Source organism: Triticum aestivum, chromosome 2B (assembly GCF_018294505.1).
Source record: "Triticum aestivum cultivar Chinese Spring chromosome 2B, IWGSC CS RefSeq v2.1, whole genome shotgun sequence".
Classification (NCBI taxonomy): Eukaryota; Viridiplantae; Streptophyta; class Magnoliopsida; order Poales; family Poaceae; genus Triticum; species Triticum aestivum.
Window position 1 is genome coordinate 769219311 of NC_057798.1, and position 9717 is coordinate 769229027.

Genomic DNA, 9717 nt, shown 5'->3' on the forward strand with positions numbered 1-9717 from the left:
ATAAATCGATGATATGAGGTTGGATAAAAGTGCACTCACATTCAACAACCCCAAATATTATATATCAAATTCTACTAAGCACATACAGCAGATACCATCAAAGTGCACTCACATTCATAAAGGTTCATCAAGGTTGGATCCAACACCTGATCTCACAAAATACATACATAAAGGTTCATAAATAGATACTAAAGTACTTAATAGATGATTATCATCTAGATTACATCACTGTTGGATCCAACACCATATATCGCAAAATCATCACTGAAGTAGTTGGGTCACAAATTCAAACTAAAGTACTGGATAGAAGATTATCATCTAGAAACTGATAGATGATTATCATACTAGAAGGCACCCTACTCATCTAAGATGGCCTTCACACCCTGAAGCTTCAACTTTATCTTTTCCTCAGACTTTTGAAGCTCAGAAATGTGATACTGCAGTTTCAGCCTCTCTTCTGTCAGCCTCTCCTTCTCCTTCAAATGATTGAACTTCAAGTTCCTAATCACATTGGCTTGAGCACCTGCCAGGTTCTTCATAGTTTCATAGTTTTGCAGCATCTTCTTCTTCTCCTCCTCTGTCTTTGACAGCTCTGCCTTTAAGTTCCCCACTACAGTCTCAAGCTCAAATCTTCACATCAACATATTCCTTCTACTCCTTCTGATTCTTTAACTCCACACCCCTCTGCTGCTGGGCATCCAAGAGAGAATTCACATCAGCATACAAACTGTCATAGTTCTCCTGTAGTTTCTTCTTCTCCTCCTCTTTCTTTGATAGCTCTGCCTTCAAGTTGCCAACTACAGTTTCTAGCTCAGCAATCTTCACTTCATGATATTGCTTCTGCTCCTTTTGATTGGCTAACTCCACACCCCTTTGCTGCTGGGCATCAAAAAGAGCATTCACATCAGCACACAAACTGTCATAATTCTCCTGTAGTTTCTTCTTCTCTTCTATCAGGTTGTGGATCGCAAATGAACTCTCTAGATTGGCATTGGTCCTAGCTGACTTAATCTCCTCATACATATCCCATAGCTTGGCCAATGCCTTCTCCATTGAGTCTGGCCATTCAAAATCAATCCATTGAACTACTCCACAGTTTAGGCCTTCCTGTATTATAAACAATAAAATAAATAATTAATTATGGTTCAGGTATCATCAAACCAACAGGTTCAGGTGTCTAATATGTGCACTGTTAAACAGACAAATAAACAAGTCACTAAGCACTGACAGGTTCCTTACCATAAAGCACACAAATAAACAATGCCCAGACAAGTAAACAAGTCATTAAGCACTGGCCATAATAAACAATGACTACCATCCACTAATGAGAACACACTCCAACACAGTGGCTAAAGCAAATTAAACAAAGACAAAGCACTTAACCAAGCTTAACAACTTGATACATAAAGGAGTTAGCATTGACCAATATAAACAATGTGTACAATCCACTAATGACAAGGCATGTCAGGACAAGCTAAACAAAGACCAAGCTAAAAAAATATTAACAGCTTGATAAACAAAGCATTAAGACAAACAGCTTCCTTTACACAGGATGTGAATCATACCTTCGTAGCACATCCAAGAAACCTCCTGCCCGTGTGCATCCCTTCAAATGCAACAAAGCGCTCGGCCGGCTCACCATGTTCACACAAAACATTCACATCTGCGTCAGTGCCATTGAAATTCGGATCGTGCATCGTAGCTGGAAGCTGTGGGAGCAAGCAAAGAGAAGGCTAGGTTCAGATCGAACTCTGTGACAAAATCCCCATTTCACTAACCCTAACCATAGCTCTAGCTATCTAACGAACTGACCTTGATGATGCCATCCTAGGAGGAGGAGATGTTCAGGACTGAATCCTCACTGGTCTCGTCGCTCCATGACACCATGGCACCGTCGAGCAGCAGAACGGCGGTTGGCGGTGTGGCGACGCCGGGGGAGAAGAACAGAGTGAGAACAGAGTGAGGAGAGGGCGAGGCAGAGGATAGAGTGTGAGGAGAGAGCTGGATCGATCCAGTTTTTACCCACATGGCGGAGCAGTAGCGGCAGTCACGCCGTTAGACGGCGTCAGCTGGTGGCCGTGATGCCACGTAGACGAAACAGGGCCCCGCCTGTCATAATAGTGCTTAAAATGCCCCAACAGACGGTTAGGTGTTTTCTGCAAATGATTAGGTGCGAAATCAGTGTTTTCTGCAACAAAATCGTAGAAGAGTCTTTTCTACAACCCTAAGCTTCAATGTGGTGGTTTTCTGCAATTCACTCTCCCCGGGACGCACATCATTTATGTTGGCCCATCCAAGGAGTAGAAGAAGGACGATGACAAGAAGGACGATGACAAGAAGGACGACGCCGACGAGGACGAGAAAGATGATGACAACAAGCAGGTGGTGTGTCCATGGACCCACCACCACCACCCACACCCGTACTACCTTGTCTTCCATTCCATTCTCGAGTGGAGATTGGCATGAATTCCCCAATACTATCATAGAACATAATGACAAAAAAATTGATTGAATGGTGCCAGCCAGATTGGGAAGATACCTATATCACATTTTAACATGTTTCATAACCTCTTGAATTTAGAAGGTAAATCTTTTAGCACTATCAATCTTTTGAACTACTCCCAAATGTTTTGATTTTGCTTTCTTTGGGGTCTTGGTACTGCAACTAGACATTTTCAAACCTAAAATATTGTTGATTTAGGGATGGAGGCAACAATCTCTTATGAAATTTTACACAAGGTGTGTTGTAGAAGTAGGTCTTGCGGGAGGCATTGCTAATGTGCTAGGGTAATTTCCATGATTCAAAGAAGAAGAACCGGTCCAACTTCTCCAAAAAGGGGAGTCTCTTGCATATAAGCCCAAGTGTAGCTTCTTCCTTTGCATAGTATGTCAACAAGAGTAAGAGAGTTAATTGTTGCAGTAAAGTCAAACCTTTTATGAAATTTTCCTCCATCTTTTTTTCTACTACTGGGGTACCTAATATAATTGAAATCCCCCACAACTAGACAATCCATGTCATCTTGCATCCGAGTGTCTTGGTGTAAGTCTACCACCATAATTGTGATATTTTCCAGGCGCTGAGCTTTTTTCGCTTCCAATACTTATTGCTCAGTCTAACAATAGTTGATGGAATAGCTAAATAATCAAGACTTTTACTCCTTCCACGCAACATATGGAAGGATAGCTATCCCTTTTTCCTTAGCTTTACTAAAATAATAGATGTCTCACGCTTGTGGAAAACTACTTTGAGGTTAGACAAGAGCCCAAATTAACACAATATAAGCTTTAGATTTGGAGCACACTAGATGCCATTTGGGGACATGACAACATTATGTTCTTCTAGATAAGGAACAATGCCTTGCAACAAACCTTGTCTTTTTTCCTAATTAGCAAATGCAACGCATCTATAACTACATCAAGCAGAGTTGTAGAAAAGGAACCCATTACCTAAGTCCTTGTTTCGTTTCACGTAAAGGGCCAACTTGATCGTTTACCATAACCGTCACTTCCGTGCGATTCATAGACTGCATAACCCAATATTGTACAAAACAGGAAAACTACCTTTTCAAGGGAATCTATTGCCATGTGCTTATCTTATGCATTTCATGCATGACGTAGCGCAAAAGAATAACTACATCTAGTAGTATAAGCCTACTGTTAGCAAAAGTTAGTATCTGTTTTTGTGCTCATTATTATCTCTATCTACTCTTTAAAAACGGCTACGAAATCAACGCTCCAAATGCTCCCCTTAAATTTCATCAAGTCTGTCCGTGTGGCAGTCACCAAAACTGATCCCCCGTAAGCTTCGGATGGAGTGATGGAAAAGAGAAACAGAAATGGCCGATTTTACTTTTCTCTTCTTCTTTGAGGCATCTCTCTTCCACGGTACAGCTGTAGAATATTGGGTGGTTTGGGACAGGAACATGAAAGCTTAGATTTTTGCGATCTTCTCGGCTCTTCGTACGTGATTGATCACGCACCGGTGTAGCTACAGGACCGGATGGCCGGTTTCTCGTGCGGTGCGATCTTCTCGGCTCTCGGTTTCTCGTGCGACGATGGCGATCTCTTCCCAGGACGTACGGTTTAGTTCTGGCATTCCGCAGCAGTCGTGGTCACGCGCTCAAGTTTTCTACGTTCTTCGGTCCGGCCAATTTGATTCCCATTCGGTGCAGTACAGGTGCTCTAATGGCGGCCAGGCGCCCAGGCCGACCCGGAGCCACGGTCGCTGCCGGTGTCAGCTGGCGAGCACTGGCGAGCACTGGCGCTCCGGCACCGGATCGGCCAAGACCGGCAGGTCCCCCGATATGTATGGCCTGACGGACGGACGTAGGTACGTGCAGGTGTAGGTCCGCCCGCGTGGGCACGAGACCCGGCGGGTCATGGTCGTCGCGGCCATCCGTCGCCATCTCTCAGCAGTAAAGTTCACGATGAAGTATGAACAGTGCACTTAGCTACAGTACCAGACAAGCCCCTGCCTTTCCTTGTGGATCGTGCACTCCGTCCGCACTGTTCATCATCCTGGTACGTGCTGGATCCGGCCGCCACATCCACCTGATCGATCAGTGATCAAACACAATCAGCCGGGGCGAAAGGGAGGAGACGAGAAACCCGTGCGTTATCCAACGGCTGCGCGCTTATCCGTTCCTGTAGCTCCTGGAACGGACGGTCGATCCGACACGGAGGGGGAGGGAGGCAGCTTCGTGGTGGGTTCCTAACTGTTGATGTGATGTTTGCTCCCGCGCCTCTTTGAAAAACTAAAAGGACAAAGCCCACCGCCTGCCTAGACGGGGCTTGCCTGCCTGCTCCAGGCGCATGCGCCGGCCATAGGCTGGGAATCTTCTGGTGGAGTACATATCTGGTGGAAACCGTACATTCAGTGAAAACATGAAAACTTGGTCTTGTGCCGTTGGATAGAAAATGTGTGCTGCGAGATGAAAGGATGTACAAATTGCAAATTAAACCCCGCAAGAATTCTGCTCCTCCGTACAGAACCTGAGCCCATACCTTTCCCCGTAGCAGTATGCCAATCCCCATTCTATTTCCTACCGTGAGAAGCTAGGGTTAGGAGTCGAGCTGGCCAGACCCTCTCTTTCGGCGCTGGACGGCGAGCGGCGGGCAGCGCCGGTGATTCCTCTCTGGTGATTGTCCCGCTAACAGTGGCAGCCCTATTCCGAGCGTTGCATCCTGGGCCGGCGGTCAGCGAGCGACGCAGCTGATACCTCTCAGGCGATTGTTCGGCCAGCCGTGCTCAATCCCCAACTGGATTTGGGTCCCTAGGTATGAGGATTTGTACCCTTCATATTTTCTGCTTTGTCCCAATGGCTCATCTAGTGGTCTCCTCTTCTCTAGATTGGGCTAGATTTGCAAAGCAAACAGAGGAGGCTAGTAGCTCGTGGCTCATTGGGTTGTCTCCTCCAAGTTCAGCACAACTAAAAAGGAAATAGGAGAGGGGACGAGGTAGTGGCATCTTGCCAGCAACTGCTTATTTCCTAGAGTTTACTATCCATATTTTTGTCTTGAAGAAATTGGCGATATATAATTTACTTGCTCCCAATTAAGTGTTATATACATCTATGACTATACGTGTGTCGATGCCCGGCGTGTGTGCTGCGTGTGACAGTAGTCTAATGAAAATTTATATCTATATAAACTGCTACTGCTACTGTCTAGATGGAATTTAGATGATGATAAGTATGTAAACTGAATCGGCCAACCGATGTGGGCACTCACAACCCGTCTGCCAGTGCCTGTCATGACCATCTACAGCTAGGTGAATTTTTCACACACTAATGATATCCTGATGGTTCTGGAAACCAGTAGTACGTCCACGGGCTGTAGATGGTACTATAGATGTGTGTGTGTCCCACTGCTACTAGTGTTGCTGACAGTGAACTAGATGATGTAAGTTTCTATTGCAATTGATTGGTAAAGTGTGCTGAGATTAGGTAATGCTAGCACTTGAATGTTCCTTGTGCCATTTATTTTATTTTATGCTATTCTGGAAGACACATATTGGGTGGCTCCTATGATTCCACTTACAAACTGTATATCTTGTTTTGTGGAGTAACTAAGGAATGCCAAAGTGAAGTGAGCAAGGCTCCTTCTTTGGCTATTTGTGATGTCCAGTCTGATGCAGAATCAGCCGTCCACACTAGGCCAAGTCTGGACATAGGGTTTACTACACCATAGAAATCCTATAGTGCACCTTTCTGTGCAAGTACTTGCCTAACTAATATGTACCCCCTCACTACTTTAGTGATCTGTAAACGATGCTTGTGTTGAAGACATCATGGGCGATTGAAAAGCATGGCAGCGAGGTGTTCACGCATGAGATATTTTAGGATTTTCAACATTAGTTGCTTGCTGATAAGGATCATTGCTTTGTTGAGATGATGACACATGATGGTGAGGGTAAAACAACAAGTATACATGACGGCTATAAGAAACTAAGGGTGGTAACTTACAACACAACAACCATGGTAGGTTCTTGCACATGTAAGTTGTTTGAGACCCATGGTATCCCATGTCGTCATCTGATCCATGTCCTAAGAACTTCCCAGCTAAATGAATTGTCAAAGCATTATGTACTCAAAAGGTTTAGAAAGGACTGCAAAACTGAGCCAGTCTTTGACAAGGGCGGCATTCTATTGGAAGGAAATGAGAGCAGTTCAATTGATCAGGAGATACAAAAATTAGCTTCAAAAACATGTAAGAAGATGGAAGACCTTTTAGTACAAGCAAACAATCTCAGGTCGGCATGCAATTCTTGAGAGATCACATTTTTGCACTTGGAGAGTACCCAAGTTCCAGCGAAAAAACAAACTCAGAAGAATTTGAGGAATTTTTAGGTTGTTCCATTCCAAGTGAGGTTCATATCCATCCTCCAAATGATATTCGGTCAAGGGGTAGATCACAAGACTAAAGGAGTACAGGGATAAGGGTGGAAAGCAAAGATAGAAAGAGAAGAACAATAACAAGGACAAGGAAATGCGGCAGACATGATTATGGTACATTCCTCTGTACTTAGTTTAGAGAATAGTTCAAAAAAATTGCTTGCTAATTAATACAACACACACTAATGTAACTATATTCATAGATTAGTATTGAAAATTTGTTTATAATTTTTTGTATAATTTCCAGCGATGTTTCCTATGGCTTCACCAATTAAACTTTTTTTGTTTCAGGTTGCTTGGTGGCCCTGCCGACTTCTGCAAGTTATTAGGACCAAAATTATTCCATTGGTGTGTTATTGGCTACAGTAATGGAGCTATTAGTTGCAAGTTTTTAGTGTACTGGAGCTATGTGCTCAATGACTGGTGTATATAAAGGTGTAGACTTGCTATCACTATTAATGACGCATCTATTTTGTAAGTGTGTACTGGAGTGAGGCATTATCTTGAGTGACTGAATCAGATTGATGTTGCATAATCACACTATGTGCAGCTGTACTGTTTGCCTTACTTAAATCTATTCTAGGCAATGGTCTCAATTGCTGGAATGTGCTATGTCAGGAGTTCTTGAACTGGGCAATGGTTTGGTTGTGGTTACGACATTGATCTGGGAATTGGTTTAAGTTGTTCTATTGTACTATTTGTTATATTTAAATTTACAAGGTACTGGGCAGACTTCAATATTTTTGGGCAGAGCTTCATTGGACATGGTTCTAATTAAGCTAGCTGTGATATAAGGCTCATATACTTGGAGAAGCACACACGCAATGAAGGGCATGTGACTAAGGGTCACATGTGACGAGGAGCTAGCTGTGATACTTGTATGCATCAGGGGGTTATGTGCAGAATAGCTTCACTGGGAGCGGGCATTTTTCTTCAAAACTACATGTAGCAGTTATGAATGAATCTACTCCATACATACATTAGTATAGTTAGTCATCTTATCCCCTCCCGCCTCGCCCCGCGTGCGACGGGGAGGGCGACCACGCCGCCGCCGCCAGAGGCCCCTCCACCCCCGCTCCTCCTCCCTCGCCGCTGCCACAGGGTGTGGCCAGGCAAAGCCTAGCCGGCGCCGGCGCCGGCGGGGCGGTCTTGGCTCCTCGCGTGGTGGCCTCGACGCGGGACAGGGCGGCCGCGGCGGGATGCGGCGCTGGCGCCGGGCGCAGCTGCGCGGCGGCTCTCCGGCGCTTTCTTGGTGGCGGCAGAGTGGGCCGTGTGCTGGGCGGCACGGTGGTGGAGCTGGCTCGCCTCGTCCTTGATCTGGATCGGGCGGGGGAGGTGCCTGGCGGGCTCCTTCGACTGTGTGCGGCGATAGGACAGAGGAGGCGCCTCGGTCAGGCGGGCGGTGGCGTGGCCCTCTGATGCGGGCGTGGTGGCCGGATCTGGCGCGGGAGGCTAGCGGCCGTGCGAGTGATGTTGCTCCAGCAGCGTGGATCTGGGGCGCGTGATGGCGGAGTTGTGATGCTCGGATGCCGGGACGACGGCCCCAGACCTCTTCTTCAGCGACGGCGGCCGTGGTGGCTGCGTGGGCAGCGCCACGGCTGGAGCTCGGGGCGCCGGTACTCCGCGATAGTGCGTCGGCCCTCTGACGTGCTAGGGACGCTTGATGCTGGCCAGTGGGTTGGCTGTAGCTGCTGCATGGGGCGCCGGATCTGACCAGACGTGGCTGGTTCTGGCTCCTGCGGTGGTGATGGGGTTGCCTGGTGGGCGGCTCTGCGTGGTGCAGGTGGCGGCGGCGAGGCTGTTCTGATCGGTGGCTCCTGGCTCTAGCAGTAGGTGGTGGTTCAGGCGGGCGGTGGCTCTCATGTGCCGGTTCGAGGGGAGGGCTTCCTTTGGCTGCTCGGGGCGAAAGCCTTGCTCCGGCCTTGGCCGAAGCCGCCGGCGGCGATGCCTATGGGCGCCCCACACCTTCTTTGGAGGCGTCGTCATTCGAGGGCCTTCGATCTCTTCTCTCGCACTCCGGGGAAACCCTTGCTCCAGGTTCTTGGAGCGGATGATGGCGGCGCTTCGATGTCGCGCTCCTTCTTGGAGGCATCATTCTGGAGTGGTATTGGCCTGGGAGAGTCATCGGCTTGGGTGGTGCGCGGCCTCGGGGCCGGCGTGGAAGTTGGAGCAGCGGCTCCGGATCTCGTCATCATGGAGGGGTGCCGGCATTGGTCATGTGGGTGGAAGTGTCGTTGGCCAGCCTGGTGCGCGGCCTCGGGGTCGGCGTGGATGTCGGAGCGGCGGCTCTGGATTCGGTGGTTGGGTGTCGGCTCCGATTGCTCGGGTGACGAAGCCGACGGCTCGCCTGGTGCGCGGCCTCGGGGTCGACGTGTAGGGTTTCTGTTTGTACGTCGGAGCGGCGGCTCCGAAGATGGTTGTAGGGTGTCGGCTCCGGTTGCTCGGGCAGCAGAGCAGGCGGCTCGCCTGGTGCGCGGCCTCGCGGTCGGCGTGGATGCCGGAGCGGCGGCTTCGGTCTTTGGTTGTAGGGTGTCGGCTACGGGTTGCTTGGGTGACGGAGCCGGCGGCTCGGATGGAGCGCGGCCCTGGGGTCGGCGTGTGTGTTGATGGTGCCTTGTTGAGGGCGTGTGTTGTAACGGTTTCCGTCCGGGTTTTCGTTAATCAACCGGGTAACTCTCTTCTGCTTAATGAATGAAAGTGGCAAATCTTTTGCCCTGTTTCAAAAAAAAAACTCCATACATACAAGATCCAACAGCCTGTGGTATGGTTTCCACGCTTCCACTGAAGTCTGGGTTTTCACCTGATACTAGATCATCGATGGTGC

The 9717-nt window shown here is 48.0% G+C and overlaps 1 pseudogene; it reads left to right on the forward strand.

Moving 5' to 3' along the window:
• The first annotated feature begins 8363 nt into the window (after positions 1 to 8363).
• Positions 8364 to 9223, forward strand: LOC123039596 (uncharacterized; annotated as a pseudogene).
• Positions 9224 to 9717: the final 494 nt, after the last annotated feature.